This window comes from Pezoporus wallicus, unplaced genomic scaffold, assembly GCF_028554395.1.
Source record: "Pezoporus wallicus isolate ANWC-B61680 ecotype Strahan unplaced genomic scaffold, APGP_CSIRO_Pwel_v1 contig_2910, whole genome shotgun sequence".
NCBI classification, from domain to species: domain Eukaryota; kingdom Metazoa; phylum Chordata; class Aves; order Psittaciformes; family Psittacidae; genus Pezoporus; species Pezoporus wallicus.
Genome location: NW_026642858.1, coordinates 193267 through 204375, shown reverse-complemented (window position 1 = coordinate 204375; position 11109 = coordinate 193267).

Here is an 11109-nt window from a genome sequence, read left to right as displayed (position 1 = left end):
TCCTATGTCTACAGGCAAAGGTCCACATATCTGAAAGGCCTTTTTTATTAATTTATTATGAAAACTGGAAGTTTTGCTCTCATTGAATTGTTACCTGAAATGTGTTACAAACTTATGTGTAATGTTTGCTGCTAATTGAGCTCTCACATGAAGCTGAGTGTTCCATATGGAAGATAAAATATCTCTGCCATCATGTTTACTTTGAGGATATGTTTGGTTTGTTTTGAAATTTTGGCTGGAATTAAAAAATGCAACTGATATGCCAACAGTTCTTTGTCATGTAGCTGCGTGATTTTTTTCAGAGGTGGTCAATTGTCTGACTCCATTTGGTTTGTGTATTTAGAAGATGTCATAGAGAACTTACTTGTTTGTAAAGTTATGGGTGTAATTTTAAAGCCTGGACATGATACTTCTGTTTGCTTCACAGGCAATTTGAGATACTTTCTTGGTAGAGAGTTTGAAAAAGGAGGACAAGAAGGCATTGTTGACAAGGCAATAAATCACCTTACAGATGACTGTCAGTCTCTTTAATTTTCCTTTCAGTTAAGTATCTAAGGACACTACTCAGATTTTTAGGCTTTTAAATGTTTGTGGGTCTGGAGGACTAGAATTATGCTCATGACTATGCCTTGTGGGACAGCAGTTTCTTACTTAGTTCACACTGTTCTGTGAAGGTCAAGATCTCACATGCATAGAGGTATGTAGTGTGACTGAGGGTTGATTTTTGAAAGATGTTCTGTATACTCACAGTTCTTACTGAAGTCAGTATGCTCTTTCAGTAAGGAAAACATCATATTTGCTGTATGTCTTAATTAGTGAGCTGTTTCTTTATTTGTGAGGCAGGGATAAACAGGTGCCTGAGACTAAGATATTTTTCCCTATGCAACTTCTAGAATGCAGACTACTTTATATTTGCTGTTCCTTGATTTCGTTCCCCTCTGATTCATAGTTTGGTTCAGTTATCCACTCTAAACCACTTTGCAGAGAACAGAGGTATATCAGTATTTGCAGTGTGTGCCACCAACTTCTTGCCTGGGAAGCATGAACAGAGCATTGGATGCTGTTGTGATGATGATCTTTGGCAAGCTGAGATGCAAAGCATCCCACAGGAATTTCCTCCAGCACAAAGGTATTTAACAGATTCTCCAATTCCATGGTAGCACCTAGTCAGTAGGTGGTCCACTTGTCTGTCTATCTTTCCATATTCTCCTGTTAGGTTTAGAGAAGCTGCAGTAAGGGAAAGAAAAAAAAAAAAAAGGAAAACAAAACAAAAAACAGCTATTAAACTGGAAAGACATGTGATCTGCATAATTGCTCTAATTGCAGCTAGTTCTGCAATGAATAGTCCCGCTGTCAAATTCAACAGTGACTTACGGGGAAAAAATATCTCCCAAGTCCTTTACTGTAACATGAAAGACATAAAAAAACTCTTATGATCATTGCCATTGAGTTTAAAGAGCCAATGACTAATTAAGGGGGAGGAAAAGCATGCCATTGTTAAATTATTGAAGAAAGGATTAAATTGGCAAGCCTAAATAAAATTAAAGTATGCTCTTCTCTGGCCTTTCTGAGTTACACAAATTTGTGTATCAGTCATGCATGACAAAAGTAGTTGTTCATCATCAGCTGGGATTTTTAATGTAAGTGTAGTGAGTGTTCTATCAAACATGGACTACTCGAAATGTTCTGCTGTCTCAGGATTTCCCAAAAAACAAGGAAGAAAAACCACACAGACTGTTGGCAGAAGCAGAATGTCATCCACAGACCTGAAGGTAGGGTTTAGGGAAAGGAAAGCCAGCCTGCCCTGACTCCGACATTAACTCTCTGTGGCCTTGCACAGATTGCTCTACGTCTCTTTCTTGATTTCCTTATCTTTAAAATGGGATAATAAAACATACTTACTTGTCTCATTCTTATGTTGTGAAACTTAGTGTCTAGATAGTGCATTTGCAGTAGAGGAGCAAAAGAGTTACAGGCCTTAAAATTTGTTCTTGAGCCATGAGCAGTGATAAAACTTCTGTTCGTATTTAGGAAGCCCAGTTTTACAGAGTGAAAGCCTAATCAGGCTATCCAAATCTAGAGGCTAGTAATAAAGGAGTAGCTCCTGAAACAAATGTTTGTTACCTGCTCAAGTGTGGCCATGGAGCATGAATACACCATGGCTTGAAAAATGAACAGTGTGTTTCCTGTTTAATTTTCGCTTCAGTAGAATTAGCACACAAATATTTTTATTTTCTTTGAAAAATTATATGCTTTCTTCTACGTGGTGGTTTGACCCTGTCCAGCAATTAAGCACCCACCAGCTGCTCATTCACTCCCCACCTCATTGTAATGGGGTAGAAGATTGCAAGAGCAAACGTGTGAAGGACCTCATGTATCAAGGTAAAGACCATTTAAGAAGTGAAGAGTTAAAAAAGCAGGAAAAAAAAAAAAGAGCAAGTGATGCAAAGGCAATCACACACCACCTCCCACAAGCAGACTGCAGACTGATGGCTCAGCCAGCCAGCCTCTGAGCAATGACTACTCTGGAAAAACTCCCCCCGAGGACTTTATTGCTGAGCAGGCTTTTATATAGCATGGGATATCCCTTTGATCAGTTGGGGTCAGCTGCCCAGATGTGCTCCTTCCCAGCATCTTGCCCATCACCTGTCTCCTCACTCGTAGTGGACATAGTGAGAAAGAGAGAAGGCCTTGCTGCTGTGCAAGCTTTCCTCAGCAGTAGCTGAAACACGGGTGAGTTATCAGCAGTGTTTTGGTGACAAATTAAAAGCACAGCAACATACTGGCTGCTGTGAAGAAATTTAACTCCATCTCAGCCAGACCCAGTACACTGTTGTGTCATCTAAAGTGTTTTCTCCTGGAGTTTGGGCTCACTCTGGAATTCTAAAGTTGTCTTCTCATTTTGTATGTGTACATTGGACCTAGATGCCTTTAAGACTAGTTCCACGCACCTCAAACTTGGAAATATAAGTAAGATTCAGACCACAGGTTATTTTTACCCAGTTTGAACCAAATACTTATATTCAGACATGCACAAAGTTAGGAAAATTAAGATTTGTGTGGGAGCTTTGATATGCCTTGGGACCATCTTTTATAGCAAAAATGGGTAACGGAAAACAAGATGAAATAAACTCAAAGTTATATCCAAGACATGGTGGAAGCAGCCCTGTTTAAAAGGTTGAAAACACTCTGCTAATTATTTTTAATCTCTTTATTTTTGCGCATTTTTGTACTTCCTTGTTCTTTCCATGGTAGAAAGCTAATGGGCCTGTTCTGGGGAAATATCTGGCCTGCCTGGAAGTGGGAACTACTGTAAATGGCATAAGAAAGGCTGTACTCATGAGATTTCCTCTACAGTTTTGCTGACTATGTATTAGAATGCAATCATGTTGAAAATGTCAGCTGATTTTCCCTTCTTCCATGCCTGTCATCAATTTCCTTTTCACAGCCTTTACCTCCTGCTCGTTGTCTGTCTATGGGGTACATCTTGATGCCTTTGTAGTACCTTCTTGGCAGAAATAGTATTCTTTGGAAATGATACCTTCTGGGTTTGGGTTTGTTTTTTTTTTTTCATTATGAGGGTAGCGTGGTACTCAGAATTATTGATCAGGATGGCTTTTGGTAGTGAATACTGATACAAGGCCATGTTATTATAAGACCAAATGTGGAACGGGGCAGCTATTATTAGGTATTGTTTCCCTCTGTTAGTATTTTATGCTGTGTGATATGTATCACCCTTCCTTCCCCACTGTTGCTACTAACCACCACTCTAATAGCAGGCTGACCTGGGAGGCTGAGAGCTTTATACTGGTGTGGGCCACCCTCTACTTACTTTCCTCAACTCTCCAGAATAAATGAGCAGCTGTGTAGGACAGGCAGAGAGACCAGCTTCAGGCTGCAGCTATTTTCATGCACTGCAGGCTCCTTATGGAAGCTCCGTAAATGGCACACTTTAGGGGTTGAGGCAAGGTGAAGCTCAATTCTGCCCCATCTTTCTGGTCCTGCTAGTGACACTTGGCATCCTTTTGCTGGATGTGGCTTCATCTGTCTAGCTGCTGCTTATGGGGTGTTCCTCCATCTTTTGGCAGTTTAAGTTGAATCTGAGCACTGCATAAGATAGATTTTCTGCAAAAACTGCTGCCTCTGGGGAAAACTGAAACCTGAATGTTCCACAAAGAAACAAATGTGGGAAAAGAGCTGAGTGGATGGAACAATCTTTAGAAGCCACTCACACCTTAAATTCTCTGTGGGTAAAGGGAATAACTGTACTTCATTCTAATTAATTTTTATTATGTTTCAAATAAAAGAAACAGCAAAGAAGACGGCAAAAGTTCCATTACCTCTGTAATGGATGGGCATAATAATTCTGAGTTTAATAATTTTTTCAGGCAGAACAGAATATAGAGAAAACTTAATTCTATCTGAAGAATGATGCACCCCATGGGAACTTGAAAACATATATGAATGGCATGATTTGAAACAAGAGCATCAGACAGACATAAAATAACAAAAGTGTTCACAATTTCTCCTTGTAAGGCAGACTAAAAAAGAATTGATTTTGAAATTCTGGATTCTGAGTTCCCTGAGGAGGTGCGATTTCAAACATACCAGACTGCTAGGAAGACTTTAGAAGGATACCTGAAATTTGTAAAGTAAAAGATTACCCCATAACCTGATGAAAATTTATGGAAGGTAGTCAATATTGCAGTAAAGAGAACATAAAAACTATTACACAAAAAATATTTAAAGAAACACAGAGGGCTGCATGTACTGCAGATTTAGTCCAGCAGAGCAGCATGGGGCTGTATGAAATGTGAGTTGGAGAGCATTTGTGTTAGGATTGGAGAGTGTGTTGGAGCACACCACAGATACAGAGAGTAACAACAGCACCATCAGTTCAGAGGATTTTCTCTGGAAGTGTTGAGCAATATGGGAATGATTGGACTATTAATTTGAAAGCAATTAGAGCATCTATTAAATTACTTCAAACGTTGTTTCTGGCAACAAATTACACAAAAAGCAGTTTTGTTTACACTGAAGAAAAGACCTCTGGAAGTAAACAATTAAACTGTAGGTTTCCAACACTAAGCTGCTTCTAACTGCACGCACAGGAGAATAAGATGTTTGGATAGGCAGGAATGTGCTACGATACTCTGGTCTGAGACCTGGAGCTCATCAGTAGATTCAAGACCTCAGAACAACTGAGGAAGGAGTTAAGGACATCTCACAGAACACTCTAAGAACTGAGAAAACAGAAAACAATCCGACTTGTATGATTCATGCTGCTTGAAATCCCCTGCAACTTTAGGTGGAGGATTAAAAGAGGATTTAGTTAGTTTTACTGTGCTGGGGCTGTGGTTCTGTATTCAGGAATACCAGAGCTGTATACCACCAGATCACTCCTATATAGATTTGGACTGTATAAGGCCTTAGTGTATGGCTGCATAATTGTCAGATTAGTTGGAACACGGTACACTATTTACTCGGCTTCATGCTCACCGCAGGAGGACAGGTGGTTTGTGATCTGGCAGGAAATCTGTCAGGACAAAGTTACCCTTTAAATACTTTTTTTTTTTTCCCTTCAAATTTGAATCCACAGGGTGAGTTTGTACTAGCTGAACTGTTATTTCTTCTGAGTCTACAACATCTTGGATCCAGCCTATGTGCCCTAACCCATCCATTTTCTCCTGAAGGCATGGCTGAGGAATCATAGGGACAAGAGGAGGGTGTGGGAAAAAAGGTGGATCTCCTTCACTTGTGTATAGATCTCCAAGGAATAAATAAATAGGAAAAAGACTATAATACATTACCACTAGGTAGGTTGGCGCCTCTCTTTTCTTTTGGAAGAGGAGACATAGCATATTTGATAGTTTGCCCAGACAGGCAATACATGTCCCAGGCTGAGGACCCCAATACTTTGTACAGCCAGATATGTGTGTACTTCCAGTAGTATTGCTGCCATTTTAGGGAAGCTCCATGGTTCCTGCTACATTTTCAGACATTAAGTCCATGAAGGAGTGGGCCTGTAAGTTTGGTTGGTAGGTAGCTACTTTCTGAAGCTTTATGGAGAAGCAAGGCTTATCAGGAGTCCCAAACAGATAGCAAGTGTTTTTGTGACAAAATCTTCTCTCAAAGCTTGTTGGATCATGGTAAGTGGGAGAAAAGAGCTTTTGACTAAGGCACTCTCCTGTTACCTCTGTGGCCTTTAGGTGCATTTGCACTATATCCTTAATCAGATTTAGCTGCAGGCTGACACTGAGTGCCTTCTTCCCATTCCACACCGCCTTCACTTTCCTATCATCCCTGCACCAGCTTTGATACTGCATGTCTACAGACTGCAAACCAGGGACCATGTGGAACATCAAAAATGACCTGATGTGCCATTTTCCTCCCTACCTCCCTCCCACCCTCCCTCTCTCCATTCCTTCCTTTCTTCCTGCCTGCTTGCCTGCCTGCCTGCCTCCCTCCCTCCCCTTTCCCTGCTTTTCTGAGTTAATTTTAATGGATCAGTTTCCCAGTCCATTTTACTCAAGAGCTTGTGCTATTAGGATATTAGATTTGCCTTATGTCGACTTAAACTATGAAACTGAAATTAGAGCACCAACAGAAAGGAAAAGAAGCCGAAAGAGACTTAATTGTCACCTTTCAGTCTCCAGTAATTAACATGCTTGTCTTAAAATGAGCTCTGTTTCTCACATGTAGGTTGTTCTCAGATAAGCCAATGTACAGATGGTGTTAAGTGCCTGTACCATACTGTAAACATTATTGACTAAAATACACAACTATAACGATCTCTGTGTCTACATGTAGAGAACAGTTTGTATGTTTATGAGGTTGATGTAAATCTGTTACCTGCATTTTTACATGTTACTCTCTAAGAAAATATTGTGGCAGCGTGCACTGTGCCTTTAAGGGCTGAGGTTCCCAGGCAGGGATTGCGGGCAGGGGGTTGTGAAGCCCTTTTGTTGTTATGCACAGCCAATTAAAACCAAATAGAAAGTAAAGCAGATCCTTTGCAAGAACCTTAAGCCCTTGAATGATCACCGCAGGTGTCATCCATAATGTTCTAAAGAACTTGCACTCTTAAGAGAAGGCAGAGGCACTGGAAGGGGACAAAGAGTAAGCAGGTTAGTTTACCAAAATAAGATCAAACTGTGACACAAGTCATACGAAAAAGAGCAGAAATATTTTCTAAATTGCTTGAACTCTTTCCTACATATCCTGAATTTGCTGCAGGAGCTTCCCTTTCCTCGGTATGCCTGTCCGGAGTTGTCTTTGTAGTGACTGCAGCAACAAGAAGCCGTAGTGAGAGAGATCATGTACAGCTACTTGGTCCATCGCTTTGCTGACAGGCCACTTCTGTTTTGTTTCTTCTTTTGTTTAATTTGAGGAGACAGATGCTGCATGTGTGCATTTATGCTGGGTGCTCCACAGATTTTTCAGTGGACATGAATAGCTACATATGGCCTTCTTAAAATAGCATCTTATTGGAAGGCTTTTCATTCTGTGTGATAGGAAAGTTTATTTATGCACGTTCTGGGGAGGAGAAATGGAAGAATTAAGACCAAACCCACTAGCTTAGCTGAAATGGTGGAGGATAAATGAATATTACCTTACTGTCTCCTTAAAAGGAGATGAGAAATAGGTGGACTCAAATGATATTCTGAAGCTGATTTCAGTTATTTTCTCCCTAGGCATCCACTTTTAGCCACCAATGAAGAAAGGATGACTAGGCTACAAAAACATTTTGTCCAACTTATGTCAGATTTTATGTTCCCTGTGCCTGGGAGATGCGAGATTTTGGAGAACTGAGTAACTCAATTGTGGCTTGGCGAGCTAATGTAGCTCCTGGAAGGCCAGAGACCTGTTAAGAGTTGTTGCAAGTGCACCAGCTATGCACAGCTGGGAGGGAGAGGGCTCTGTGACACCAACCTTTTCCCCACCAGCATGCTACAGGCTTTGCTGTTGTATTGGCTGCTGCTGTTTGTACGATACCTATGTAAGCTCTTACAGTATGTACACTTCTTGCAGCTGTATTGGGGTACTGACAAGTGGCACCACCGTTGGTCAAAATACCTGCCCTCAGAGCTTAAAAGGTAAACCACAGATCAACAATATCCTTAGTAAGAGATATTACTTGACCCTCCACTCCTTCCTCTTCCTAATCATCTTTAAGAACTTGAGTGCTTGAGAAGTAGAGGGTACATTCCTGGGGTTTATTGTTCATTCGGTAATTCTTCTCTAGAAACTGCATAAATTTCAAGATTACCAGATGCATTTCTTTTTCTGGATTTTTGGTTTCGTTAAAAATAATGAAAGAATGATCATAATGGACACTACTATTTTTTTTCTTTTGTTGTACACAAAAATTCTGTGGCAGTATACCAGTGGATTGAAGAAGGTGAGTGCATAACTCACTAGGAGAAATTTTACTGCAAATTCAGTTGTTGAATCTGAAAATAGGATGTTATAAGAAAATAGGAGCTTGCGTTATGGAATAATGAACCTCTTCTCCTTTTCAGTCTGTGAGTTATCTTCTACTGGCAAGATGTCCTATACATAAACAGATAAAAAGGAAACCTTTTAAGGGTGAAGAACAATATTAATTCTTAGTTTAATAGCAGCTACATTTGTGATTTAAACATTGATTCAGTTCTTCCAGTTATTTAGGGTATGGAAGAAAGTTGGTCACTGAAATTGTGATCTTTAGCTTTCTTCCAGTCACTTACCTTAAAGTCATCTGGGGCTGTCAGCAGACCTGAGGAGCAAAATCAAAGTCCCTTCACCCTCATTTAACACGCATACTCACACACACTCTCTATGTGCATCAGTTAAAAGTTTGTGCTTGCCTAGCTGTATCACATTAGACATGCTAATGTTTCAGCTGTTGTGCCTTCATCAGGACATGTCTCAAACTAACCCTTTGCAGCAGTTCGGAACAGATTTGTATGTCAAGTTAGTTAGAAATGCTTTGGCAGTCATGTCATGTTTCCTGTCATGATGGCTTTTTGTTGGGCTTTTTTCTTGGTAGCTCAGTGCTGTCTAAGTAAAATCTCTTATCTTAGGAAAAGGAACTTTATTGCTTGTTTCCTTGTTGTGTCTCTGCCTTAAATATTTTTGGCATTTGGCATTTTGGCATTTGTCTGTTAATTACTTATTATTCAAACTAAAAAAAAAAAAAAAAAAAAAGATGACAAAGGGAAATGGGGGGAGTGTGTATGTGAATGACACCAGAATGTCTGATCAGATCAGATAGCAGTACTGACTGAATCAGATCAGATAGCAGTACTGAGTGAATAAAGTGGCTTTCCAATATGTTACACTCTTACAGAGGCTGGCAGAAAGTAATCACTGAGAATTTCTGTAACTTTGCGTATGTCTGACATTGGAGGAGAGACTGAAACAATAGTCCAGGACTGAACATTCCCAAAATTATGATACTCTGGCTCTGGACAGGGATTTAATTTTTCAAAATATTTGTCCCAGGAAAGATAAATCACAGAATACAGATCAACTTGTTTCTGACAATAACAATAGCACAGCTGTCTGCCAAAGGCCATTGCATTTTGAAGAAGTATTCAAAATACTTAAAATGTAAATCTCGTCCATGAACTGGAATTTTTTATGGTGTAGCTATTGCTCTTGTGAGACCTCACCTGGAGTATTGTGTGCAGTTCTGGTGTCCTCAACATAAAAAGGACATGGAACTGTTGGAACAAGTCCAGAGGAGGGCCACGAGGATGATCAGGGGAGTGGAGCACCTCCCGTATGAAGACAGGCTGAGGAAGTTGGAGCTGTTCAGCCTGGAGAAGAGAAGGCTGCGCGGAGACCTCATAGCAGCCTTCCAGTATCTGAAGGGGGCCTATAGGGATGCTGGAGAGGGACTCTTCATTAGGGACTGTAGTGATAGGACAAGGGATAGATAACAGGTTAAAACTTAAACAGGGGAAGTTTAGGTTGGATATAAGAAGGAAATTCTTTCCTGTTAGGGTGGTGAGGCACTGGAATAGGTTGCCCAGGGAGGTTGTGAATGCTCCATCCCTGGCAGTGTTCAAGGCCAGGTTGGACGAGGCCTTGGGTGATACGATTTAGCGTAAGGTGTCCCTGCCCATGGCAGGGGGGTTGGAACTTGATGATCTTAAGGTCCTTTCCAACCCTAACGATTCTATGATTCTATTGCCTCTAAAGAAGCAAGTCTTTCTTTATTCTTTACTGAGGTAAAACTCTGAGTTACTGAGTTTATCTTTTCCAAAAGTCCAGTAGGTCTGAGGAACGAGCTAAAACACCAGTTCCCTTCCCCAAAATACCAGTTTTACTCTTCATGAATGACTGAAGGAAACCTTTATGTTACAAGTATACCTGTATGGTGGTTAATGCAGACAGCTCTTTTGGACCTCCCTGAGGAGCATAGGTATTTGGTACCTTGCAGGATTGGACTCAAATTTAATAAGGAAAAGCTCAAATAACGCAGAAATATTTGATTAAAATTTCTTCAGGAAAGACCTTCACATCTGTTTTAGATACCATTTTCATCTTTTCAAAAGCCTCTCAGAAACTTGAGTTTGTGTTTTCCTTTAATAGCTATTGCTTATAAACTAACACCAAAAAGAGCGGGTCTTTTTGATACTTGCACCCAGTCACTAGCCAACAGCCTTGCAGCATTGAACAGAATGAAAATTGAAACTACCAGGGGGGCAAATCTCCATCCAGAACTGCAGTGCATCCCTGGAATTTTGTAAGGTAATTCACAGTATTAGGCAGAAGCAGGATAAATCAAGGATATATCAAAGCCTCTCTTGATGATCTTAGTGATGTCTTCCAAAGGGGAACTGTCCACCAAAAACATGGCACACTTACAGAACAAAATGGTATCCTTTCCTGGAGAAAAAAATCAAAACAAATGAAAAAACCCAACTGACTCATTGAAAAACAGCTGTGCTTAAGAACCAGGCAGTTTTCCTTCTCATTTTCTTTCAGGAATTAACTAACCACCAACTAGTGGTTAATTAATGTAGACCTTCCATGCAGGAATAATCATCTGGATGTGCCTCACTGCAGATGGAACGCATCTGGTGCTGGAGTTGTTATACAGAAAGATTTACCACTTTT